The sequence below is a fragment of the Lathamus discolor genome, unplaced genomic scaffold, assembly GCF_037157495.1.
Source record: "Lathamus discolor isolate bLatDis1 unplaced genomic scaffold, bLatDis1.hap1 Scaffold_72, whole genome shotgun sequence".
Taxonomy (NCBI): Eukaryota; Metazoa; Chordata; class Aves; order Psittaciformes; family Psittacidae; genus Lathamus; species Lathamus discolor.
In genome coordinates, this window is record NW_027069386.1 from 1,002,148 (window position 1) to 1,029,844 (window position 27,697).

At 53.3% G+C, this 27,697-nt stretch overlaps 1 protein-coding gene across 6 annotated transcripts in view; it reads right to left on the bottom strand.

The window, feature by feature from the left end:
• Positions 1-27,697, bottom strand: part of LOC136006853 (uncharacterized) — a 689,445-nt gene that overhangs the window by 294,221 nt on the left and 367,527 nt on the right. For 2 of the 6 annotated variants that reach the window (XR_010609280.1, XR_010609279.1), the window contains 2 exons: positions 505-890; positions 116-228 (listed from right to left, as the gene is read on the bottom strand). The exons of 1 other annotated variant lie outside the window; for it this stretch is intronic. The gene's annotated coding sequence lies outside the window, so the exon portion shown is untranslated. Of the gene's footprint in view, positions 1-115; positions 229-504; positions 1,555-2,627; positions 2,704-27,697 lie in introns of those variants that run through there. 3 more of the 6 variants (XR_010609282.1, XR_010609283.1, XR_010609281.1) reach the window with 3 other exon arrangements.

A 27,697-nucleotide genomic window follows, 5' to 3' on the forward strand; every position in this document is an offset into this window, starting at 1 on the left:
CACAATGTAATTAGAGAAACCCAAGCTGGATCAAACTAGTTTTAATGAAGTCACCTGTTAGAAACATGCATGCCAGGAGGTAAACTACTCTTTTGTTAGATTTATTCTCAATTACCTTTATGCAGATGTTGGTTTGGGGATGCACCTGTGCAGCAGTTGCTGACTCCCATCCAATGCAACGGGTGTATTTACTGGTAGCAGATGTCTGCATTCAAGATGTGCTGCCATCTGAAGAAAAAGCCACATCACACCATGTCAGTAAGGCTAACAAGAGGTTTTCAGTATTTTCCTGGTTACAGTCTGCAGCAGCAAAGTCACAAAGTCACAAAACTGAGACACAGCAGCTGATAGTTGCAGCTGCTGGTACTGATCCTTACAGCTCAAAGGCTATTGAGAAAATAGGAAAACAACTGGGAAGAGTGACTTTACTGACAACTAAACTAGGCCAGAAAGATACTAAGTTAGTTTTCAGTAAAATTAAAAAGCCAGAGAGAAGACACTTACAGGCATCACTGGAAAAACTTGGAGCTCTTACATATACGCCCACACCTGTCACCGTGCAAGGTTTGAGGCATGATGGATCTTCTACAGCTATGACACAAGCAGTAGTTCCTAACTAACTGCACTGGTTTGCACTGGAACAAGATGCATGCACAGCTCCTGAAGATGCGGTGGTTGTTTTTGCAGGATGAAGAGGAACCTGAATTCGGTCATGTTTCCTGACACTGGAGAAGAAAACACAACTTAGTTTTCCAGTCTTACCCTTACTAACATATATGGCAGTTGAAGGATGCTGTGGTTCATTTTGCCCATCATTTAATAATTACATCCAGTGCTAAAGGTATTGAACAAAATCACAGAATCCCAGGCTAGTTTGTGTTGGAAAGGACCTTAAAGCTTATCCAGTTCCAACCCCTGCCACGGGCAGGGACACCTTCCACTAGAGCAGCTTGCTCCAAGCCCCTGCGTCGAACCTGGCCTTGAACACTGCCAGGGATGGGGCAGCCACAGCTTCTCTGGGTAGCCTGTGCCAGCACCTCAGCACCCTCACAGGGAAGAACTTCTGCCTAAGAGCTCATCTCAATCTCCCCTTTCATAGGTTAAAGACATTCCCTTTGTCCTGTCCCTACAGGCCCTTGCCCAAAGCCCCTCTCCAGGTCTCTCATCGCGTCTTTAGGCCCTGGGAGCTGCTCTAAGGTCTCCCCTTAAGAAGCCTTCTCTTCTCCAGGCTCAACAAGCTCAGCTCTCTCAGCCTCAGATGTTTATCTCCTGGGCTGGGGGTGAAGGCCAATGATCCACAGAGGATGCGGATGAGAAATTAGTAAAATATACTATACTTACACACACGGCTTTTTGCAGTCTCGAGGCTTAATAATCCACATGAACACATAAGTGAAGTTTTCACCTGGATTCAAAGCTCTTACTCAGACCCGAGTTCATTTCTATAAGAGTATTTGTGGCTACTGCATGCTTATCCTTCCCTGGAAGAGGGATTCCAAGTGGGATCATCTGAGCAACTGGGACAGAGCCAGCCACCACTTTCTCCACTGTGCTCTGGAAAGAAGAAAAGCAAAAAGGCAGACAATAATGTTTCTGAACAGAAGAATGCATTGAGACATAAGGTCTTTGAATGGGATTCCTGTCTTCATTGGTTTCTCTTAAAGAGAGAACACCAGATTCCTTGAAGTGTTATTCATCATGGCATGATTTTCACATTGGGAATGATCAAGGTCCTGACAACCATCCCAGTTCCAACTTATGCTCCTGTTGCACAACTGTGAACAAAGCTTGAGATGAGCACTGCCGCTTTCATATCACTTTGACCTTCCTCACTCAAGTCTGGCTCCCATGTGTTCCAGGGAAACAGCTTTAGCATCACACATCAATGCTATGTGGTAGGAGGGAGTCCCAGGGAAGCCTCTCCACCCAAATGGCACATTGGAGCCAGCCTCTTGTTTCACTGCAGCCATCGGAATAGATGCCAGATGTCCTGCAAAGGGCTAAACCAAGACAGCCATTGCTTCAGCTTATCTCAGCTTCTCTATGCATTAAGAATATGCCTATCAAACAGGTGCCAAACACGACTTTTCATCATTTCCACAGTCATTATCGTGTCACACAATTCAAGAATGACGAATTGCATTTGGATACAACAACATTTTACAACGCACAAAGATGTACTCCACATCTCGGGAACGGATCCTCAGGGCCAGGAAACCAGCCTGCACCGCAACTGTTTCCTTCTGCCACCGACCCTTTAACCCTCCACACACGTCCTTTACACTGCTCAGCACCGCAGACAGCGCTGCTCCAGCACGGCGGGGGCTCCTTAGCCCAGCCCTGCTGGGACACACTGGGCCCGCCGCCATCCCCAGCATGCGCAGCGTGGGCTCCAGCCCTGCCTGCACTTCCCCTGCTGGGTCCGGCCCCGCTTCCCGGGCGCTCCTGGCACAGCCCAGCCCACCTCACCCCACTGCACCCCTGCTGTGCCCCCTGCCCACCCCGCTCCACCCCGCCCCACAGCCCTGACCCCCCCACTGCATCCCTGCTCCCGACCCCTGCCCCCCGGCTCCAGCCCAGCCCAGCCCCTGCCCTTCCCACTCAATCCCTGCCACAGCCCCGCTCACCCCGCTCCTGCCCGGCTCCTGCCCGGCTCCAATCCGCTCCGATCCCGGCTCCATCCAACTCCATCCAACTCCATCCGGCCCCATCCCGGCCCCATCCCGGCTCCATCCCGCCCTTTACTCTCCACATCCCCCGCCCGAGGCTACCACAGACGCCGAGCGCCCGGACCCTTCCCCCCCTCCCTTCCGTCCGCCAGCTCTGACGTCATCCGGCGGCGCCGCCCGGTGTCATGGCGGCCGTGCAGGCTGAGGGGGAGGCGGAGCCGAAGGTTCCTGCCCAAAACCCCAAGTGCTGGAGCTCACCCGCGTCTGCCCCGGGAGCAGGGTCAGGCCCCACAGCTCTGCTCCTGCCAGCGCTGCCGAGCCCTGCACTCCCTTGATGGTGCCATCAGAGCGCCCCACGCACCGCAGCACGGGCTGGGCCATTGCTCCGGCTCCGGCAGAGGCACAAGTGCCTTTGGAAGCTGCCAGCGAACAACAAGAGCTGAGAAGCGGCTGCAGAAGGGCTCTGCTGTGGGGCTGAAAGCCAAGGGTGGTGCAGGGCAAAGGAGAGACTGCAGAGCCTCAGCCCTTGGGCTTCCTTCAGAGGAGGTGGCGCTGCTGCCCTTGATCCTGGCTGTTCTCCAGGCCTGACCTGCCCTCAGCGGTCTCCAGTGGCCTCTGGCGAGGCCAGCAGCAGAGACAGGATGTTCTGCACAAATGTCTGCACCTGCTCCTGGGCCTGACTCAGTGCTGAGAGCTCTTCTGCAGCCAAATGCAGATCGTACTTTACAGTCAGACAGCGTGGTGTGGGGTGGAAGGGACCTTAAATCCCCATAGGTGTTCAGAGCATCCCCCAAGCAGGGCATCCCACAGGGATTCACAGCATCCCACAAGCAGAGCATCCCATAGGGATTCAGAGCATCCCACAAGCAGAGCATCCCATAGGGATTCAGAGCATTCCACAGGCAGAGTATCCCATAGGGATTCAGAGCATCCCATGAGCAGAGCATCCCATAGGGGTTCAGAGCATCCCATAGAGATCCAGAGCATCCCAGAGGGATTCACAGCATCCCACAGTCAGAGCATCCCATAAGGAATCAGAGCATCCCACAAGGATTCAGAGCATCCCACAAGGAAGCAGAGCATGCCAGAGGGATTCAGAGCATCCCACAAGGAGAGCATCCCACAAGGATTCAGAGCATCCCACAAGCAGAGCATGCCAGAGGGATTCAGAGCATCCCACAGGGCTCCAGAGCATCCCACAAAGCAGAGCACCCCACAGAGATTCACAGCATCCCACAACCACAGCATCATACAGAGCTCCGGAGCATCCCATAGGGATTCAGAGCACCCCAAGCGCATCAGAACCCCCCCATCTCCCCATGGAAGCCCCCATCGACACCCCTGAGCCACCCCCCTCCCCGTGGAGCTCCCCCCATGGAACCTGCCTCTCTATGACATCAGCCCCAGCTCCAAGGGACCTGCATCCAGCACCCGTATCCCCGGGGCAGTTGCTCTTTGGGTGCAGTGGTGCTTGCAGCTCCTTGCTTGCAGCTCCTTGGTGTCACTCTTAGCGGTGGTGGCAGCGATGGCTTTGCTCCGTGTCATCATCCTGCTGGCCTCGGCCTGGCTGGTGCAAGGCTCCTGGGACAGCTGTGGGTGAGTGGCTCCAGGCTCCAGGGTTCCTGGTATTCCATAGGGAGATGCTGCTGCTCCCAGCCACGGTCACACCAATGGGGAGGTGGGATTTGAGGAGCCCCACTTGCTTGCCATCAGCCCATGCGGTGGCACAGCACAGCTATGGGGCACCCCGTAGGGTCCTTTGTCCTGCAGCACCCTAGGAGGGAGGATGATGCTCTTCTCTGGGACACTGCGTAGGGTCCCTTTTCCCTGCAGCACCCAATGGGGCAGGACAATGCTCGCCCTTCAGCCCTAACCATCAGGTGTTGGGCTTCTGCTTCAAGAGGGACCTGCGCTACCCGTCCCATGGCTGATTCTTACGGGATGTCGCGCATCGTCGCAGGCATGGATGCGCACCAGGGCGCCTGGCCACGGATGCTCAGCATCCAGTTCCCCACAGCCACCGCATTCTCGCACATCTGCGGGGGGTCCCTCATCCCGTATGAAGACAGGCTGAGGAAGTTGGGGCTTTTCAGCCTGGAGAAGAGAAGGCTGCGTGGAGACCTAAGAGCAGCCTTCCAGTACCTGAAGGGGGCCTATAGGGATGCTGGGGAGGGACTCTTTGTCAGGGACTCTAGTGACAGGACAAGGGGTAATGGGTTAAAACTTAAACAGGGGAAGTTTAGATTAGATATAAGGAGGAAATTCTTTCCTGTTAGGGTGCTGAGACACTGGAATCGGTTGCCCAGGGAGGTTGTGAGTGCTCCATCCCTGGCGGTGTTCAAGGCCAGGTTGGATGAAGCCTTGTGTGGGATGCTTTAGTGAGAGGTGTCCCTGTCCATGGCAGGGGGGTTGGAACTAGATGATCTTAAGGTCCTTTCCAACCCTAACTATTCTATGATTCTATGATTCTATGATCACCCCTCAATGGGTCCTCCCAGCCGCTCACTGCTTCGTCGCGCAAAAGTAAGGGGGAGAAGGGATTCCAGCCATAGGGAATAGGCAAGGAGCAGCTCCCATCCCGTCCCCTTCCCCATCCTGGATGCACTGGGAAGAGCGCTCAGGAGAAGGCTGCTTCCAGCTTGAGCGCCCTTGAGCCTAAGGCACGCTGCTTTCCTTTGGGAAGCAGCCGCAATGTGGCTCCTTCCCATCCCTCTTCTCCATCGAATGGATTAGAAGAGATTAAAATGGAATGGGATGGAATGGAATGGAATGCAGTGGTTATGGATCATGGAGTGGGTTGAGTTGGAAAGGAGCTTGAGATCATCCACTTCCAACCCCTTGCCATGGGCAGGGATGCCTTCCATAGAGCAGCTTGCTCCAAGCTGGCCTGCAGCACTGCTAGGGATGGAGCATCCAAACCTTCTCCATCCATGCCATCCCAGTGCCCCAGCACCCTCTTAGGGAATCCCTTCCTTATCTCCAGCCTGCAATTCCCTCTCGGAACCCATCAGCCCTTGTCCTATGGCTCCAATCCCTGCTCTTCCACTCCCTCCCAGCTTCACCACGGATTGGTTCATGATGCTCAGAATCATGGACGTGGCTTGGGCCAATGCCGAGCCCCACAAGTGTTGGATACGGCAGGTCGTGGTCCAGGAATATTATACGGCTTAGGATCACGGTTAGGGTTAGGTTCCGAATTAGGGTTAGGTTTAGGGTTAGGGTCAGGGTCAGGGTTAGGTACAGGGTTAGGTTTAGGGTTATGTGTTAGGGTTAGGGATAGGGTTAGGGTTAACCGTAACCAGAGTTAACTCCAGGGGTGGAGTTAACACCAGGTTGAGCCTTAGGGTTCCGGTTAGGGTTACAGTTAGGATTAGGTTTAGGGATAGGATTAGGGTTAGGTTTAGGGGTAACTTTCACCAGAGTTAGGCCTAGGGGCGGAGTTAACCTCAGGGTTAGGGTTTAGGATTACGGTCAGGATTAAGTTAGGGTTATGGTTAGGCTGGGTTAGGATTAGGGTTAGTGGTAGGTTTTGGGGTTAGGGTCACGGTTACGGTTAGGGGTTAGGGTTGGTGTTAGGGTTACGGTTAGGGTTAAGGTTAAAGTTAGGGTTACCTCTAACCGGAGTTAACCCTAGGGGTGGAGTTAACCCCAGGGTTAGGGTTAGGCTTAGGGTTAGCATTAACCCTAATCGGAATTACAGAATCACAGAATCACAGAATCCCAAGGGTTGGAAGGGACCTCAAAAGATCATCTAGTCCAACCCCCCTGCAAGAGCAGGGTAACCTACAGTACATCACACAGGAACTTGTCCAGGCGGGCCTTGAATATCTCCAGTGTAGGAGACTCCACAACCCCCCTGGGCAACCTGTTCCAGTGCTCTGTCACTCTTACAGTAAAGAAGTTCTTCCTGATGTTAACGTGGAACTTCCTATGCTCCAGTTTACACCCATTGCCCCTTGTCCTATCACTGGATATCACTGAAAAAAGCCTAGCTCCATCATCCTGACACCTACCCTTTACATATTTGTAAACATTGATGAGGTCACCCCTCAGTCTCCTCTTTTGCAAGCTAAAGAGACCCAGCTCCCTCAGCCTCTCCTCATAAGGGAGATGTTCCACTCCCTTAATCATCTTTGTGGCTCTGCGCTGGACTCCTTCAAGCAATTCCCTGTCCTTCTTGAACAGAGGGGCCCAGAACTGGACGCAGTATTCCAGATGCGGCCTCACCAAGGCTGAGTAGAGGGGGAGGAGAACCTCTCTTGACCTACTAACCACTCCCTTTCTAATGCACCCTAAGATGCCATTTGCCTTCTTGGCCACAAGAGCACATTGCTGGCTCATGGTCATCCTCCTATCCACTAGGACCCCCAGGTCCCTTTCCCCTTCGCTACTTTCCAGCAGGTCAACCCCCAACCTGTACTGGTACATGGGGTTGTTCTTCCCCAGATGCAAGACTCTACACTTGCCCTTGTTAAATTTCATCAAGTTTCTCCCTGCCCAACTCTCCAGCCTGTCCAGGTCTCGCTGAATGGCAGCACAGTCCTCTGGTGTGTCAGCCACTCCTCCCAGTTTTGTGTCATCAGCAAACTTGCTGAGGGTGCACTCAGTTCCCTCATCCAGGTCATTGATGAAAATATTAAACAGCACCGGTCCCAGCACGGACCCCTGAGGGACTCCACTAGTCACAGACCTCCAGCTAGATTCTGCGCCATTGACCACAACTCTCTGCCTTCTTCCTTTCAACCAGTTCTCGATCCACCTCACTACTTGATCGTCAAGCCCACACTTCCTTAGCTTATCTATGAGGATGCTGTGGGAGACAGTATCAAATGCCTTACTGAAATCAAGAAAAACTACATCTACCGCTCTACCATCATCCCTCCACCTAGTCACTTCCTCATAGAAGGCTATAAGGTTGGTCATACATGACTTCCCCCTCATAAAACCATGTTGGCTGTTCTTAATGACCCCCTCATCCTTGATATGCCTAGTGATGGAGTCAAGAATAAGTTGTTCCATCACCTTTCCAGGGATGGAGGTAAGGCTGACCGGTCTATAATTACCCGGGTCCTCCTTCTTGCCCTTCTTATAGATTGGTGTGACCTTTGCCATCCGCCAATCCTCAGGCACCTCGCCCGTTTCCCACGACTTACCAAAGATGATGGAGAGTGGCCTAGCAATGACCTCCGCCAGCTCCCTCAGCACCCGTGGGTGCATTCCATCCGGACCCATCGATTTACAGATGTCCAGTTTGCATAGCTGATCCCTAACCCAATCCTCATCTACCAAAGCAAACTCCTCCTTTGTCCTGACTTCTTCTGGGGCTATAGAAATCCGGGGCCCTTGGGGAGAGTCTGCAGGAGTAAAGACAGAGGCAAAGAAGGCATTCAGCACCTCTGCCTTCTTTATATCCTCTGTCTCCAGGGCACCCACTTCGTTCAGCAGTGGGCGTATATTGCCTCTTGTGTTAGTTTTATTTGCTATGTATTTGAAGAAGCCCTTTCTATTGTCTTTAACCCGACTAGCAAGATTGAGTTCCAAGGAGGCCTTAGCTGTCCTAATTGCCTCCCTACATCCTCTAACAACTGTCCTATATTCCTCCCAAGCGGCCAGCCCCTCCTTACATAATCCATAGATTCTCCTTTTCCACTTGAGTTTGCCCAGCAGCTCCTTGTTTAACCACGCCGGTCTCCTAGATCCCTTACTTGACTTCCTACTCATTGGGACGCTCCGATCCTGAGCTTGGAAGAAGCGGTCCTTGAATGCTAACCAACTATCTTGAGCCCCTTTACCGCCTAGTACACTTTCCCATGAGACTTCCCTTAGCAGTTGACTGAAGAGGCCAAAGTTGGCCCTTCGGAAATCCAGAACTGTGGCTTTGCTGGATATTCTATTCCTCCCACACAGGATCCTAAACTCCACCATCTCATGGTCACTGCAGCCAAGGCTGCCATTGACCGTCACCACTTCGACCAAACCCTCCTTGTTGGCGAGTACTAAATCTAGCAGCGCTGCTCTCCTAGTTGGTACGTCCACCATTTGCATTAAGAAATTATCATCAATGCACTCGAGGAACCTCCTAGACTGTGAATGACTGGCTGTGTGAGTCTTCCAGCAAATATCGGGGTAGTTAAAGTCCCCGACGACGACTAAGGCATGTAGTTGCGAGGCTACTTCCAGTTGCCTGTAGAAAGCCTCATCAACTCCTTCATCCTGATCAGGAGGTCTGTAATAGACCCCCACAACTGTATCACCCGTGCCAGTCTGCCCCTTGATTCGTACCCACAGACATTCCACTTGCTCCTCATCCGACCCCGGACAGAACTCAATACATTCTAGTTGCTCTCTCACGTAAAGAGCAACTCCACCACCTCGCTTCGCTGACCTATCTTTCCTAAAAAGGACATAGCCATCCATGACCACATTCCAGTCATGTGAACTGTCCCGCCATGTCTCTGTAATTGCCACTAGATCATAACCTTTAGCCCGCACACAGACTTCTAACTCCTCCTGTTTATTCCCCATGCTGCGTGCATTGGTGTACAGGCATTTCAGGGAGCCAGTCCTAGTACCCTTTTTCCCCTGCGGGACAAAGTCTAAAAAGCTATCCTTTCCCACAAGTGAAACAAGAGATTGATCGTCCTCCTTAGCCCACCATCCTTCAATCCCTAGCATGTTCCTCTTGGGCTTGTCCCCAACAGGCCCAGTTAAATCCCCTCCCCCCTTCCTAACTAGTTTAAAGCCCTGTCAATAAGCCCTGCTAACTCCTGCCCCAAAACCCTTTTTCTTCTCTGGGACTGGTGTATCCCGCCTGTCACCAGCAAACCAGGTGTCCCATACAGCAGCCCGTGACTGAAAAACCCAAACCCCTGCCTTTGGCACCAGTCACGTAGCCATACATTAACCTGCAGAGTCTTCTTATATATCCCTTCACCCTCACTTGCAACAGGTATGGAGGCAAACACCACTTGCGCTCCAGACCCTTTAACCAGCCGTCCCAGGGCCCTGTAGTCTCTCTTCATCGCCCTTACGTTCCTTGTAATAATTTCGTCACTGCCAACCTGAAAAACCAGCAGCGGATAGTACTCAGACGGCTGCACCAGTTCAGAGAGTTTCTTTTTAACATCTCTAATCCGAGCCCCAGGCAGGCAGCAGACCTCGGGGCAGGTTTAATCCCAGGCTGAGGGTTAGGGTTAGGGTAATGGTTAGGGTTACCTCGAACCGGAGTTAACCCTAGGGGTTAACTGCCCAAGGTTCCTGCCCAAAACCCCATACATCATACAGAGCTCCAGAGCATCCCATAGGGATTCAGAGTATCCCAAGCGCATCAGAACCCCCCCCATCTCCCTATGGAAGCCCCCATCGACACCCCTGACCCACCCCCCTCCCCATGGAGCTCCCCCCATGGAACCTGCCTCTCTATGACATCAGCCCCAGCTCCAAGGGACCTGCATCCAGCACCCGTATCCCCGGGGCAGTTGCGCTTTGGGCGCAGTGGTGCTTGCAGCTCCTTGGTGTCACCTCCTTGGTGTCACTCTTAGCGGTGGTGGCAGCAATGGCTTTGCTCCGTGTCATCATCCTGCTGGCCTCGGCCTGGCTGGTGCAAGGCTCCTGGGACAGCTGTGGGTGAGTGGCTCCAGGCTCCAAGGTTCCTGGTATTCCACAGGGAGATGCTGCTGCTCCCAGCCACGGTCACACCAATGGGGAGGTGGGATTTGAGGAGCCCCACTTGCTTGCCATCACCCATGCGGTTAGGTTGTCCCTGTCCATGGCAGGGGGGTTGGAACTAGATGATCTTAAGGTCCTTTCCAACCCTAACTATTCTATGATTCTATGATTCTATGATCTATTCTCAATGGGTCCTCCCAGCCGCTCACTGCTTCGTCGCGCAAAAGTAAGGGGGAGAAGGGATTCCAGCCATAGGGAATAGGCAAGGAGCAGCTCCCATCCCGTCCCCTTCCCCATCCTGGATGCACTGGGAAGAGCGCTCAGGAGAAGGCTGCTTCCAGCTTGAGCGCCCTTGAGCCTAAGGCACGCTGCTTTCCTTTGGGAAGCAGCCGCAATGTGGCTCCTTCCCATCCCTCTTCTCCATCGAATGGATTAGAAGAGATTAAAATGGAATGGGATGGAATGGAATGGAATGCAGTGGTTATGGATCATGGAGTGGGTTGAGTTGGAAAGGAGCTTGAGATCATCCACTTCCAACCCCTTGCCATGGGCAGGGATGCCTTCCATAGAGCAGCTTGCTCCAAGCTGGCCTGCAGCACTGCCAGGGATGGAGCATCCAAACCTTCTCCATCCATGCCATCCCAGTGCCCCAGCACCCTCTTAGGGAATCCCTTCCTTATCTCCAGCCTGCAATTCCCTCTCGGAACCCATCAGCCCTTGTCCTATGGCTCCAATCCCTGCTCTTCCACTCCCTCCCAGCTTCACCACGGATTGGTTCATGATGCTCAGAATCATAAACGTGGCTTGGGCCAATGCCGAGCCCCACAAGTGTTGGATACGGCAGGTCGTGGTCCAGGAATATTATACGGCTTAGGATCACGGTTAGGGTTCGGTTCCGAATTAGGGTTAGGTTTAGGGTTAGGGTCAGGGTCAGGGTTAGGTACAGGGTTAGGTTTAGGGTTATGTGTTAGTGTTAGGGATAGGGTTAGGGTTAACCGTAACCAGAGTTAACTCCAGGGGTGGAGTTAACACCAGGTTGAGCCTTAGGGTTCGGGTTAGGGTTACAGTTAGGATTAGGTTTAGGGATAGGATTAGGGTTAGGTTTAGGGTTAACCTTCACCAGAGTTAAGCCTAGGGGCGGAGTTAACCCCAGGGTTAGGGTTTAGGATTACGGTCAGGATTAAGTTAGGGTTATGGTTAGGCTGGGTTAGGATTAGGGTTAGTGGTAGGTTTTAGGGTTAGGGTCAGGGTTACGGTTAGGGGTTAGGGTTGGTGTTAGGGTTACGGTTAGGGTTAAGGTTAAAGTTAGGGTTACCTCTAACTGGAGTTAACCCTAGGGGTGGAGTTAACCCCAGGGTTAGGGTTAGGCTTAGGCTTAACATTAACCCTAATCGGAATTAACCCTAGGGGCGGGTTTAATCCCAGGCTGAGGGTTAGGGTTAGGGTTAGGGTTACCTCTAACCGGAGTTAACCCTAGGGGTGGAGTTAACCCCAGGGTTAGGGTTAGGCTTAGGGTTTGCATTAACCCTAATCAGAATTAACCCTAGGGGCAGGTTTAATCCCAGGCTGAGGGTTAGGGTTAGGGTTAGGGTTAGGGTTATGGTTAGGGTTACCTCTAACCGGATTTAACCCTAGGGGTTAACTCCCCAAGGTTCCTGCCCAAAACCCCATACATCATACAGAGGTCCACAGCATCCCATAGGGATTCAGAGTATCCCAAGCGCATCAGAACCCCCCCCCCATCTCACTATGGAAGCCCCCATCGACACCCCTGAGCCGCCCCCCCCCACCCATGGAGCTCCCCCATGGAACCTGCCTCTCTATGACATCAGCCCCAGCTCCAAGGGACCTGCATCCAGCACCCGTATCCCCGGGGCAGTTGCGCTTTGGGCGCAGTGGTGCTTGCAGCTCCTTGGTGTCACCTCCTTGGTGTCACTCTTAGCGGTGGTGGCAGCGATGGCTTTGCTCCGTGTCATCATCCTGCTGGCCTCGGCCTGGCTGGTGCAAGGCTCCTGGGACAGCTGTGGGTGAGTGGCTCCAGGCTCCAAGGTTCCTGGTATTCCACAGGGAGATGCTGCTGCTCCCAGCCACGGTCACACCAATGGGGAGGTGGGATTTGAGGAGCCCCACTTGCTTGCCATCACCCATGCGGTTAGGTTGTCCCTGTCCATGGCAGGGGGGTTGGAACTAGATGATCTTAAGGTCCTTTCCAACCCTAACTATTCTATGATTCTATGATTCTATGATCTATTCTCAATGGGTCCTCCCAGCCGCTCACTGCTTCGTCGCGCAAAAGTAAGGGGGAGAAGGGATTCCAGCCATAGGGAATAGGCAAGGAGCAGCTCCCATCCCGTCCCCTTCCCCATCCTGGATGCACTGGGAAGAGCGCTCAGGAGAAGGCTGCTTCCAGCTTGAGCGCCCTTGAGCCTAAGGCACGCTGCTTTCCTTTGGGAAGCAGCCGCAATGTGGCTCCTTCCCATCCCTCTTCTCCATCGAATGGATTAGAAGAGATTAAAATGGAATGGGATGGAATGGAATGGAATGCAGTGGTTATGGATCATGGAGTGGGTTGAGTTGGAAAGGAGCTTGAGATCATCCACTTCCAACCCCTTGCCGTGGGCAGGGATGCCTTCCATAGAGCAGCTTGCTCCAAGCTGGCCTGCAGCACTGCCAGGGATGGAGCATCCAAACCTTCTCCATCCATGCCATCCCAGTGCCCCAGCACCCTCTTAGGGAATCCCTTCCTTATCTCCAGCCTGCAATTCCCTCTGGGAACCCATCAGCCCTTATCCTATGGCTCCAATCCCTGCTCTTCCACTCCCTCCCAGCTGCACCACGGATTGGTTCATGATGCTCAGAATCATGGACGTGGCTTGGGCCAATGCCGAGCCCCACAAGTGTTGGATACGGCAGGTCGTGGTCCAGGAATATTATACGGCTTAGGATCACGGTTCGGTTCCGAATTAGGGTTAGGTTTAGGGTTAGGGTCAGGGTCAGGGTTAGGTACAGGGTTAGGTTTAGGGTTATGTGTTAGGGTTAGGGATAGGGTTAGGGTTAACCGTAACCAGAGTTAACTCCAGGGGTGGAGTTAACACCAGGTTGAGCCTTAGGGTTCCGGTTAGGGTTACAGTTAGGATTAGGTTTAGGGATGGGATTAGGGTTAGGTTTAGGGTTAACCTTCACCAGAGTTAACCCTAGGGGCGGAGTTAACCCCAGGGTTAGGGTTTAGGATTACGGTCAGGATTAAGTTAGGGTTATGGTTAGGCTGGGTTAGGATTAGGGTTAGTGGTAGGTTTTAGGGTTAGGGTCAGGGTTACGGTTAGGGGTTAGGGTTGGTGTTAGGGTTATGGTTAGGGTTAAGGTTAAAGTTAGGGTTACCTCTAACCGGAGTTAACCCTAGGGGTGGAGTTAACCCCAGGGTTAGGGTTAGGCTTAGGTTTAGCATTAACCCTAATCGGAATTAACCCTAGGGGCGGGTTTAATCCCAGGCTGAGGGTTAGGGTTAGGGTTAGGGTTACCTCTAACCGGAGTTAACCCTAGGGGTGGAGTTAACCCCAGGGTTAGGGTTAGGTTTAGGGTTAGCATTAACCCTAATCGGAATTAACCCTAGGGGCGGGTTTAATCCCAGGCTGAGGGTTAGGGTTAGGGTTAGGGTTAAGGTTAGGGTTAACTCTAACCAGAGTTAACCCTAGGGGTTAACTGCCCAAGGTTCCTGCCCAAAACCCCATACATCATACAGAGCTCCAGAGCTTCCCATAGGGATTCAGAGTATCCCAAGCGCATCAGAACCCCCCCATCTCCCTATGGAAGCCCCCATCGACGCCCCTGACCCACCCCCCTCCCCATGGAGCTCCCCCCATGGAACCTGCCTCTCTATGACATCAGCCCCAGCTCCAAGGGACCTGCATCCAGCACCCGTATCCCAGGGGCAGTTGCGCTTTGGGTGCAGTGGTGCTTGCAGCTCCTTGGTGTCACCTCCTTGGTGTCACTCTTAGCGGTGGTGGCAGCGATGGCTTTGCTCCGTGTCCTCATCCTGCTGGCCTCGGCATGGCTGGTGCAAGGCTCCTGGGACAGCTGTGGGTGAGTGGCTCCAGGCTCCAAGGTTCCTGGTATTCCACAGGGAGATGCTGCTGCTCCCAGCCACGGTCACACCAAGGGGGAGGTGGGATTTGAGGAGCCCCACTTGCTTGCCATCACCCCATGCGGTTAGGTTGTCCCTGTCCATGGCAGGGGGGTTGGAACTAGATGATCTTAAGGTCCTTTCCAACCCTAACTATTCTATGATTCTATGATTCTATGATCTATTCTCAATGGGTCCTCCCAGCCGCTCACTGCTTCGTCGCGCAAAAGTAAGGGGGAGAAGGGATTCCAGCCATAGGGAATAGGCAAGGAGCAGCTCCCATCCCGTCCCCTTCCCCATCCTGGATGCACTGGGAAGAGCGCTCAGGAGAAGGCTGCTTCCAGCTTGAGCGCCCTTGAGCCTAAGGCACGCTGCTTTCCTTTGGGAAGCAGCCGCAATGTGGCTCCTTCCCATCCCTCTTCTCCATCGAATGGATTAGAAGAGATTAAAATGGAATGGGATGGAATGGAATGGAATGCAGTGGTTATGGATCATGGAGTGGGTTGAGTTGGAAAGGAGCTTGAGATCATCCACTTCCAACCCCTTGCCGTGGGCAGGGATGCCTTCCATAGAGCAGCTTGCTCCAAGCTGGCCTGCAGCACTGCCAGGGATGGAGCATCCAAACCTTCTCCATCCATGCCATCCCAGTGCCCCAGCACCCTCTTAGGGAATCCCTTCCTTATCTCCAGCCTGCAATTCCCTCTGGGAACCCATCAGCCCTTATCCTATGGCTCCAATCCCTGCTCTTCCACTCCCTCCCAGCTGCACCACGGATTGGTTCATGATGCTCAGAATCATGGACGTGGCTTGGGCCAATGCCGAGCCCCACAAGTGTTGGATACGGCAGGTCGTGGTCCAGGAATATTATACGGCTTAGGATCACGGTTCGGTTCCGAATTAGGGTTAGGTTTAGGGTTAGGGTCAGGGTCAGGGTTAGGTACAGGGTTAGGTTTAGGGTTATGTGTTAGGGTTAGGGATAGGGTTAGGGTTAACCGTAACCAGAGTTAACTCCAGGGGTGGAGTTAACACCAGGTTGAGCCTTAGGGTTCCGGTTAGGGTTACAGTTAGGATTAGGTTTAGGGATGGGATTAGGGTTAGGTTTAGGGTTAACCTTCACCAGAGTTAACCCTAGGGGCGGAGTTAACCCCAGGGTTAGGGTTTAGGATTACGGTCAGGATTAAGTTAGGGTTATGGTTAGGCTGGGTTAGGATTAGGGTTAGTGGTAGGTTTTAGGGTTAGGGTCAGGGTTACGGTTAGGGGTTAGGGTTGGTGTTAGGGTTATGGTTAGGGTTAAGGTTAAAGTTAGGGTTACCTCTAACCGGAGTTAACCCTAGGGGTGGAGTTAACCCCAGGGTTAGGGTTAGGCTTAGGTTTAGCATTAACCCTAATCGGAATTAACCCTAGGGGCGGGTTTAATCCCAGGCTGAGGGTTAGGGTTAGGGTTAGGGTTACCTCTAACCGGAGTTAACCCTAGGGGTGGAGTTAACCCCAGGGTTAGGGTTAGGTTTAGGGTTAGCATTAACCCTAATCGGAATTAACCCTAGGGGCGGGTTTAATCCCAGGCTGAGGGTTAGGGTTAGGGTTAGGGTTAAGGTTAGGGTTAACTCTAACCAGAGTTAACCCTAGGGGTTAACTGCCCAAGGTTCCTGCCCAAAACCCCATACATCATACAGAGCTCCAGAGCTTCCCATAGGGATTCAGAGTATCCCAAGCGCATCAGAACCCCCCCATCTCCCTATGGAAGCCCCCATCGACGCCCCTGACCCACCCCCCTCCCCATGGAGCTCCCCCCATGGAACCTGCCTCTCTATGACATCAGCCCCAGCTCCAAGGGACCTGCATCCAGCACCCGTATCCCAGGGGCAGTTGCGCTTTGGGTGCAGTGGTGCTTGCAGCTCCTTGGTGTCACCTCCTTGGTGTCACTCTTAGCGGTGGTGGCAGCGATGGCTTTGCTCCGTGTCATCATCCTGCTGGCCTCGGCCTGGCTGGTGCAAGGCTCCTGGGACAGCTGTGGGTGAGTGGCTCCAGGCTCCAAGGTTCCTGGTATTCCACAGGGAGATGCTGCTGCTCCCAGCCACGGTCACACCAAGGGGGAGGTGGGATTTGAGGAGCCCCACTTGCTTGCCATCACCCCATGCGGTTAGGTTGTCCCTGTCCATGGCAGGGGGGTTGGAACTAGATGATCTTAAGGTCCTTTCCAACCCTAACTATTCTATGATTCTATGATTCTATGATCTATTCTCAATGGGTCCTCCCAGCCGCTCACTGCTTCGTCGCGCAAAAGTAAGGGGGAGAAGGGATTCCAGCCATAGGGAATAGGCAAGGAGCAGCTCCCATCCCGTCCCCTTCCCCATCCTGGATGCACTGGGAAGAGCGCTCAGGAGAAGGCTGCTTCCAGCTTGAGCGCCCTTGAGCCTAAGGCACGCTGCTTTCCTTTGGGAAGCAGCCGCAATGTGGCTCCTTCCCATCCCTCTTCTCCATCGAATGGATTAGAAGAGATTAAAATGGAATGGGATGGAATGGAATGGAATGCAGTGGTTATGGATCATGGAGTGGGTTGAGTTGGAAAGGAGCTTGAGATCATCCACTTCCAACCCCTTGCCGTGGGCAGGGATGCCTTCCATAGAGCAGCTTGCTCCAAGCTGGCCTGCAGCACTGCCAGGGATGGAGCATCCAAACCTTCTCCATCCATGCCATCCCAGTGCCCCAGCACCCTCTTAGGGAATCCCTTCCTTAGCCTGCAATTCCCTCTCGGAACCCATCAGCCCTTGTCCTATGGCTCCAATCCCTGCTCTTCCACTCCCTCCCAGCTTCACCACGGATTGGTTCATGATGCTCAGAATCATGGACGTGGCTTGGGCCAATGCCGAGCCCCACAAGTGTTGGATACGGCAGGTCGTGGTCCAGGAATATTATACGGCTTAGGATCACGGTTAGGGTTAGGTTCCGAATTAGGGTTAGGTTTAGGGTTAGGGTCAGGATCAGGGTTAGGTACAGGGTTAGGTTTAGGGTTATGTGTTAGGGTTAGGGATAGGGTTAGGGTTAACCGTAACCAGAGTTAACTCCAGGGGTGGAGTTAACACCAGGTTGAGCCTTAGGGTTCCGGTTAGGGTTACAGTTAGGATTAGGTTTAGGGCTAGGATTAGGGTTAGGTTTAGGGTTAACCTTCACCAGAGTTAAGCCTAGGGGCGGAGTTAACCCCAGGGTTAGGGTTTAGGATTACGGTCAGGATTAAGTTAGGGTTATGGTTAGTCTGGGTTAGGATTAGGGTTAGTGGTAGGTTTTAGGGTTAGGGTCAGGGTTACGGTTAGGGGTTAGGGTTGGTGTTAGGGTTACGGTTAGGGTTAAGGTTAAAGTTAGGGTTACCTCTAACCGGATTTAACCCTAGGGTTGGAGTTAACCCCAGGGTTAGGGTTAGGCTTAGGTTTAGCATTAACCCTAATCGGAATTAACCCTAGGGGCGGGTTTAATCCCAGGCTGAGGGTTAGGGTTAGGGTTAGGGTTCGGTTTAAGTTTAGGGTTACCTCTAACCGGAGTTAACCCTAGGGGTGGAGTTAACCCCAGGGTTAGGGTTAGGTTTAGGGTTAGCATTAACCCTAATCGGAATTAACCCTAGGGGCGGGTTTAATCCCAGGCTGAGGGTTAGGGTTAGGGTTAGGGTTAAGGTTAGGGTTAACTCTAACCAGAGTTAACCCTAGGGGTTAACTGCCCAAGGTTCCTGCCCAAAACCCCATACATCATACAGAGCTCCAGAGCTTCCCATAGGGATTCAGAGTATCCCAAGCGCATCAGAACCTCCCCATCTCCCAATGGAAGCCCCCATCGACGCCCCTGACCCACCCCCCTCCCCATGGAGCTCCCCCCATGGAACCTGCCTCTCTATGACATCAGCCCCAGCTCCAAGGGACCTGCATCCAGCACCCGTATCCCAGGGGCAGTTGCGCTTTGGGTGCAGTGGTGCTTGCAGCTCCTTGGTGTCACCTCCTTGGTGTCACTCTTAGCGGTGGTGGCAGCGATGGCTTTGCTCCGTGTCCTCATCCTGCTGGCCTCGGCCTGGCTGGTGCAAGGCTCCTGGGCCAGCTGTGGGTGAGTGGCTCAAGGCTCCAAGGTTCCTGGTATTCCATAGGGAGATGCTGCTGCTCCCAGCCACGGTCACACCAAGGGGGAGGTGGGATTTGAGGAGCCCCACTTGCTTGCCATCACCCCATGCGGTTAGGTTGTCCCTGTCCATGGCAGGGGGGTTGGAACTAGATGATCTTAAGGTCCTTTCCAACCCTAACTATTCTATGATTCTATGATCACCCCTCAATGGGTCCTCACAGACGCTCACTGCTTCGTCGCGCAAAAGTAAGGGGGAGAAGGGATTCCAGCCATAGGGAATAGGCAAGGAGCAGCTCCCATCCCGTCCCCTTCCCCATCCTGGATGCACTGGGAAGAGCGCTCAGGAGAAGGCTGCTTCCAGCTTGAGCGCCCTTGAGGCTAAGGCACGCTGCTTTCCTTTGGGAAGCAGCCGCAATGTGGCTCCTTCCCATCCCTCTTCTCCATCGAATGGATTAGAAGAGATTAAAATGGAATGGGATGGAATGGAATGGAATGCAGTGGTTATGGATCATGGAGTGGGTTGAGTTGGAAAGGAGCTTGAGATCATCCACTTCCAACCCCTTGCCATGGGCAGGGATGCCTTCCATAGAGCAGCTTGCTCCAAGCTGGCCTGCAGCACTGCCAGGGATGGAGCATCCAAACCTTCTCCATCCATGCCATCCCAGTGCCCCAGCACCCTCTTAGGGAATCCCTTCCTTATCTCCAGCCTGCAATTCCCTCTCGGAACCCATCAGCCCTTGTCCTATGGCTCCAATCCCTGCTCTTCCACTCCCTCCCAGCTTCACCACGGATTGGTTCATGATGCTCAGAATCATGGACGTGGCTTGGGCCAATGCCGAGCCCCACAAGTGTTGGATACGGCAGGTCGTGGTCCAGGAATATTATACGGCTTAGGATCACGGTTAGGGTTAGGTTCCGAATTAGGGTTAGGTTTAGGGTTAGGGTCAGGATCAGGGTTAGGTACAGGGTTAGGTTTAGGGTTATGTGTTAGGGTTAGGGATAGGGTTAGGGTTAACCGTAACCAGAGTTAACTCCAGGGGTGGAGTTAACACCAGGTTGAGCCTTAGGGTTCCGGTTAGGGTTACAGTTAGGATTAGGTATAGGGCTAGGATTAGAATTAGGTTTAGGGTTAACCTTCACCAGAGTTAAGCCTAGGGGCGGAGTTAAGCCCAGGGTTAGGGTTTAGGATTACGGTCAGGATTAAGTTAGGGTTATGGTTAGTCTGGGTTAGGATTAGGGTTAGTGGTAGGTTTTAGGGTTAGGGTCAGGGTTACGGTTAGGGGTTAGGGTTGGTGTTAGGGTTACGGTTAGGGTTAAGGTTAAAGTTAGGGTTACCTCTAACCGGAGTTAACCCTAGGGTTGGAGTTAACCCCAGGGTTAGGGTTAGGCTTAGGTTTAGCATTAACCCTAATCGGAATTAACCCTAGGGGCGGGTTTAATCCCAGGCTGAGGGTTAGGGTTAGGGTTAGGGTTCGGTTTAAGTTTAGGGTTACCTCTAACCGGAGTTAACCCTAGGGGTGGAGTTAACCCCAGGGTTAGGGTTAGGTTTAGGGTTAGCATTAACCCTAATCGGAATTAACCCTAGGGGCGGGTTTAATCCCAGGCTGAGGGTTAGGGTTAGGGTTAGGGTTAAGGTTAGGGTTAACTCTAACCAGAGTTAACCCTAGGGGTTAACTGCCCAAGGTTCCTGCCCAAAACCCCATACATCATACAGAGCTCCAGAGCTTCCCATAGGGATTCAGAGTATCCCAAGCGCATCAGAACCCCCCCATCTCCCTATGGAAGCCCCCATCGACGCCCCTGACCCACCCCCCTCCCCATGGAGCTCCCCCCATGGAACCTGCCTCTCTATGACATCAGCCCCAGCTCCAAGGGACCTGCATCCAGCACCCGTATCCCAGGGGCAGTTGCGCTTTGGGTGCAGTGGTGCTTGCAGCTCCTTGGTGTCACCTCCTTGGTGTCACTCTTAGCGGTGGTGGCAGCGATGGCTTTGCTCCGTGTCATCATCCTGCTGGCCTCGGCCTGGCTGGTGCAAGGCTCCTGAGACAGCTGTGGGTGAGTGGCTCCAGGCTCCAAGGTTCCTGGTATTCCATAGGGAGATGCTGCTGCTCCCAGCCACGGTCACACCAAGGGGGAGGTGGGATTTGAGGAGCCCCACTTGCTTGCCATCACCCCATGCGGTTAGGTTGTCCCTGTCCATGGCAGGGGGGTTGGAACTAGATGATCTTAAGGTCCTTTCCAACCCTAACTATTCTATGATTCTATGATTCTATGATCACCCCTCAATGGGTCCTCCCAGCCGCTCACTGCTTCGTCGCGCAAAAGTAAGGGGGAGAAGGGATTCCAGCCATAGGGAATAGGCAAGGAGCAGCTCCCATCCCGTCCCCTTCCCCATCCTGGATGCACTGGGAAGAGCGCTCAGGAGAAGGCTGCTTCCAGCTTGAGCGCCCTTGAGCCTAAGGCACGCTGCTTTCCTTTGGGAAGCAGCCGCAATGTGGCTCCTTCCCATCCCTCTTCTCCATCGAATGGATTAGAAGAGATTAAAATGGAATGGGATGGAATGGAATGGAATGCAGTGGTTATGGATCATGGAGTGGGTTGAGTTGGAAAGGAGCTTGAGATCACCCACTTCCAACCCCTTGCCATGGGCAGGGATGCCTTCCATAGAGCAGCTTGCTCCAAGCTGGCCTGCAGCACTGCCAGGGATGGAGCATCCAAACCTTCTCCATCCATGCCATCCCAGTGCCCCAGCACCCTCTTAGGGAATCCCTTCCTTATCTCCAGCCTGCAATTCCCTCTCGGAACCCATCAGCCCTTGTCCTATGGCCCCAATCCCTGCTCTTCCACTCCCTCCCAGCTTCACCACGGATTGGCTCATGATGGTCAGAATCATGGACGTGGCTTGGGCCAATGCCGAGCCCCACAAGTGTTGGATACGGCAGGTCGTGGTCCAGGAATATTATACGGTTTAGGATCACGGTTAGGGTTAGGTTCCGAATTAGGGTTAGGTTTAGGGTTAGGGTCAGGGTCAGGGTTAGGTACAGGGTTAGGTTTAGGGTTATGTGTTAGGGTTAGGGATAGGGTTAGGGTTAACCGTAACCAGAGTTAACTCCAGGGGTGGAGTTAACACCAGGTTGAGCCTTAGGGTTCCGGTTAGGGTTACAGTTAGGATTAGGTATAGGGCTAGGATTAGAATTAGGTTTAGGGTTAACCTTCACCAGAGTTAAGCCTAGGGGCGGAGTTAAGCCCAGGGTTAGGGTTTAGGATTACGGTCAGGATTAAGTTAGGGTTATGGTTAGTCTGGGTTAGGATTAGGGTTAGTGGTAGGTTTTAGGGTTAGGGTCAGGGTTACGGTTAGGGGTTAGGGTTGGTGTTAGGGTTACGGTTAGGGTTAAGGTTAAAGTTAGGGTTACCTCTAACCGGAGTTAACCCTAGGGTTGGAGTTAACCCCAGGGTTAGGGTTAGGCTTAGGTTTAGCATTAACCCTAATCGGAATTAACCCTAGGGGCGGGTTTAATCCCAGGCTGAGGGTTAGGGTTAGGGTTAGGGTTCGGTTTAAGTTTAGGGTTACCTCTAACCGGAGTTAACCCTAGGGGTGGAGTTAACCCCAGGGTTAGGGTTAGGTTTAGGGTTAGCATTAACCCTAATCGGAATTAACCCTAGGGGCGGGTTTAATCCCAGGCTGAGGGTTAGGGTTAGGGTTAGGGTTAAGGTTAGGGTTAACTCTAACCAGAGTTAACCCTAGGGGTTAACTGCCCAAGGTTCCTGCCCAAAACCCCATACATCATACAGAGCTCCAGAGCTTCCCATAGGGATTCAGAGTATCCCAAGCGCATCAGAACCCCCCCATCTCCCTATGGAAGCCCCCATCGACGCCCCTGACCCACCCCCCTCCCCATGGAGCTCCCCCCATGGAACCTGCCTCTCTATGACATCAGCCCCAGCTCCAAGGGACCTGCATCCAGCACCCGTATCCCAGGGGCAGTTGCGCTTTGGGTGCAGTGGTGCTTGCAGCTCCTTGGTGTCACCTCCTTGGTGTCACTCTTAGCGGTGGTGGCAGCGATGGCTTTGCTCCGTGTCATCATCCTGCTGGCCTCGGCCTGGCTGGTGCAAGGCTCCTGAGACAGCTGTGGGTGAGTGGCTCCAGGCTCCAAGGTTCCTGGTATTCCATAGGGAGATGCTGCTGCTCCCAGCCACGGTCACACCAAGGGGGAGGTGGGATTTGAGGAGCCCCACTTGCTTGCCATCACCCCATGCGGTTAGGTTGTCCCTGTCCATGGCAGGGGGGTTGGAACTAGATGATCTTAAGGTCCTTTCCAACCCTAACTATTCTATGATTCTATGATTCTATGATCACCCCTCAATGGGTCCTCCCAGCCGCTCACTGCTTCGTCGCGCAAAAGTAAGGGGGAGAAGGGATTCCAGCCATAGGGAATAGGCAAGGAGCAGCTCCCATCCCGTCCCCTTCCCCATCCTGGATGCACTGGGAAGAGCGCTCAGGAGAAGGCTGCTTCCAGCTTGAGCGCCCTTGAGCCTAAGGCACGCTGCTTTCCTTTGGGAAGCAGCCGCAATGTGGCTCCTTCCCATCCCTCTTCTCCATCGAATGGATTAGAAGAGATTAAAATGGAATGGGATGGAATGGAATGGAATGCAGTGGTTATGGATCATGGAGTGGGTTGAGTTGGAAAGGAGCTTGAGATCACCCACTTCCAACCCCTTGCCATGGGCAGGGATGCCTTCCATAGAGCAGCTTGCTCCAAGCTGGCCTGCAGCACTGCCAGGGATGGAGCATCCAAACCTTCTCCATCCATGCCATCCCAGTGCCCCAGCACCCTCTTAGGGAATCCCTTCCTTATCTCCAGCCTGCAATTCCCTCTCGGAACCCATCAGCCCTTGTCCTATGGCCCCAATCCCTGCTCTTCCACTCCCTCCCAGCTTCACCACGGATTGGCTCATGATGGTCAGAATCATGGACGTGGCTTGGGCCAATGCCGAGCCCCACAAGTGTTGGATACGGCAGGTCGTGGTCCAGGAATATTATACGGTTTAGGATCACGGTTAGGGTTAGGTTCCGAATTAGGGTTAGGTTTAGGGTTAGGGTCAGGGTCAGGGTTAGGTACAGGGTTAGGTTTAGGGTTACGTCTTAGGGTTAGGGATAGGGTTAGGGTTAGGGTTAACCGTATCCGGAGTTATCTCCAGGGGTTGGGTTAACACCAGGTTGAGCCTTAGGGTTCCGGTTAGGGTTACAGTTAGGATTAGGTTTAGGGATAAGATTAGGGTTAGGTTTAGGGTTAACCTTCACCAGAGTTAAGCCTAGGGGCGGAGTTAAGCCCAGGGTTAGGGTTTAGGATTACGGTCAGGATTAAGTTAGGGTTATGGTTAGTCTGGGTTAGGATTAGGGTTAGTGGTAGGTTTTAGGGTTAGGGTCAGGGTTACGGTTAGGGGTTAGGGTTGGTGTTAGGGTTACGGTTAGGGTTAAGGTTAAAGTTAGGGTTACCTCTAACCGGAGTTAACCCTAGGGTTGGAGTTAACCCCAGGGTTAGGGTTAGGCTTAGGTTTAGCATTAACCCTAATCGGAATTAACCCTAGGGGCGGGTTTAATCCCAGGCTGAGGGTTAGGGTTAGGGTTAGGGTTACCTCTAACCGGAGTTAACCCTAGGGGTGGAGTTAACCCCAGGGTTAGGGTTAGGTTTAGGGTTAGCATTAACCCTAATCGGAATTAACCCTAGGGGCGGGTTTAATCCCAGGCTGAGGGTTAGGGTTAGGGTTAGGGTTAAGGTTAGGGTTAACTCTAACCAGAGTTAACCCTAGGGGTTAACTGCCCAAGGTTCCTGCCCAAAACCCCATACATCATACAGAGCTCCAGAGCTTCCCATAGGGATTCAGAGTATCCCAAGCGCATCAGAACCTCCCCATCTCCCTATGGAAGCCCCCATCGACGCCCCTGACCCACCCCCCTCCCCATGGAGCTCCCCCCATGGAACCTGCCTCTCTATGACATCAGCCCCAGCTCCAAGGGACCTGCATCCAGCACCCGTATCCCAGGGGCAGTTGCGCTTTGGGTGCAGTGGTGCTTGCAGCTCCTTGGTGTCACCTCCTTGGTGTCACTCTTAGCGGTGGTGGCAGCGATGGCTTTGCTCCGTGTCATCATCCTGCTGGCCTCGGCATGGCTGGTGCAAGGCTCCTGAGACAGCTGTGGGTGAGTGGCTCCAGGCTCCAAGGTTCCTGGTATTCCACAGGGAGATGCTGCTGCTCCCAGCCACGGTCACACCAAGGGGGAGGTGGGATTTGAGGAGCCCCACTTGCTTGCCATCACCCCATGCGGTTAGGTTGTCCCTGTCCATGGCAGGGGGGTTGGAACTAGATGATCTTAAGGTCCTTTCCAACCCTAACTATTCTATGATTCTATGATTCTATGATCTATTCTCAATGGGTCCTCCCAGCCGCTCACTGCTTCGTCGCGCAAAAGTAAGGGGGAGAAGGGATTCCAGCCATAGGGAATAGGCAAGGAGCAGCTCCCATCCCGTCCCCTTCCCCATCCTGGATGCACTGGGAAGAGCGCTCAGGAGAAGGCTGCTTCCAGCTTGAGCGCCCTTGAGCCTAAGGCACGCTGCTTTCCTTTGGGAAGCAGCCGCAATGTGGCTCCTTCCCATCCCTCTTCTCCATCGAATGGATTAGAAGAGATTAAAATGGAATGGGATGGAATGGAATGGAATGCAGTGGTTATGGATCATGGAGTGGGTTGAGTTGGAAAGGAGCTTGAGATCATCCACTTCCAACCCCTTGCCATGGGCAGGGATGCCTTCCATAGAGCAGCTTGCTCCAAGCTGGCCTGCAGCACTGCCAGGGATGGAGCATCCAAACCTTCTCCATCCATGCCATCCCAGTGCCCCAGCACCCTCTTAGGGAATCCCTTCCTTAGCCTGCAATTCCCTCTCGGAACCCATCAGCCCTTGTCCTATGGCTCCAATCCCTGCTCTTCCACTCCCTCCCAGCTTCACCACGGATTGGTTCATGATGCTCAGAATCATGGACGTGGCTTGGGCCAATGCCGAGCCCCACAAGTGTTGGATACGGCAGGTCGTGGTCCAGGAATATTATACGGCTTAGGATCACGGTTAGGGTTAGGTTCCGAATTAGGGTTAGGTTTAGGGTTAGGGTCAGGATCAGGGTTAGGTACAGGGTTAGGTTTAGGGTTATGTGTTAGGGTTAGGGATAGGGTTAGGGTTAACCGTAACCAGAGTTAACTCCAGGGGTGGAGTTAACACCAGGTTGAGCCTTAGGGTTCCGGTTAGGGTTACAGTTAGGATTAGGTTTAGGGCTAGGATTAGGGTTAGGTTTAGGGTTAACCTTCACCAGAGTTAAGCCTAGGGGCGGAGTTAACCCCAGGGTTAGGGTTTAGGATTACGGTCAGGATTAAGTTAGGGTTATGGTTAGTCTGGGTTAGGATTAGGGTTAGTGGTAGGTTTTAGGGTTAGGGTCAGGGTTACGGTTAGGGGTTAGGGTTGGTGTTAGGGTTACGGTTAGGGTTAAGGTTAAAGTTAGGGTTACCTCTAACCGGATTTAACCCTAGGGTTGGAGTTAACCCCAGGGTTAGGGTTAGGCTTAGGTTTAGCATTAACCCTAATCGGAATTAACCCTAGGGGCGGGTTTAATCCCAGGCTGAGGGTTAGGGTTAGGGTTAGGGTTCGGTTTAAGTTTAGGGTTACCTCTAACCGGAGTTAACCCTAGGGGTGGAGTTAACCCCAGGGTTAGGGTTAGGTTTAGGGTTAGCATTAACCCTAATCGGAATTAACCCTAGGGGCGGGTTTAATCCCAGGCTGAGGGTTAGGGTTAGGGTTAGGGTTAAGGTTAGGGTTAACTCTAACCAGAGTTAACCCTAGGGGTTAACTGCCCAAGGTTCCTGCCCAAAACCCCATACATCATACAGAGCTCCAGAGCTTCCCATAGGGATTCAGAGTATCCCAAGCGCATCAGAACCTCCCCATCTCCCAATGGAAGCCCCCATCGACGCCCCTGACCCACCCCCCTCCCCATGGAGCTCCCCCCATGGAACCTGCCTCTCTATGACATCAGCCCCAGCTCCAAGGGACCTGCATCCAGCACCCGTATCCCAGGGGCAGTTGCGCTTTGGGTGCAGTGGTGCTTGCAGCTCCTTGGTGTCACCTCCTTGGTGTCACTCTTAGCGGTGGTGGCAGCGATGGCTTTGCTCCGTGTCCTCATCCTGCTGGCCTCGGCCTGGCTGGTGCAAGGCTCCTGGGCCAGCTGTGGGTGAGTGGCTCAAGGCTCCAAGGTTCCTGGTATTCCATAGGGAGATGCTGCTGCTCCCAGCCACGGTCACACCAAGGGGGAGGTGGGATTTGAGGAGCCCCACTTGCTTGCCATCACCCCATGCGGTTAGGTTGTCCCTGTCCATGGCAGGGGGGTTGGAACTAGATGATCTTAAGGTCCTTTCCAACCCTAACTATTCTATGATTCTATGATCACCCCTCAATGGGTCCTCACAGACGCTCACTGCTTCGTCGCGCAAAAGTAAGGGGGAGAAGGGATTCCAGCCATAGGGAATAGGCAAGGAGCAGCTCCCATCCCGTCCCCTTCCCCATCCTGGATGCACTGGGAAGAGCGCTCAGGAGAAGGCTGCTTCCAGCTTGAGCGCCCTTGAGGCTAAGGCACGCTGCTTTCCTTTGGGAAGCAGCCGCAATGTGGCTCCTTCCCATCCCTCTTCTCCATCGAATGGATTAGAAGAGATTAAAATGGAATGGGATGGAATGGAATGGAATGCAGTGGTTATGGATCATGGAGTGGGTTGAGTTGGAAAGGAGCTTGAGATCATCCACTTCCAACCCCTTGCCATGGGCAGGGATGCCTTCCATAGAGCAGCTTGCTCCAAGCTGGCCTGCAGCACTGCCAGGGATGGAGCATCCAAACCTTCTCCATCCATGCCATCCCAGTGCCCCAGCACCCTCTTAGGGAATCCCTTCCTTATCTCCAGCCTGCAATTCCCTCTCGGAACCCATCAGCCCTTGTCCTATGGCTCCAATCCCTGCTCTTCCACTCCCTCCCAGCTTCACCACGGATTGGTTCATGATGCTCAGAATCATGGACGTGGCTTGGGCCAATGCCGAGCCCCACAAGTGTT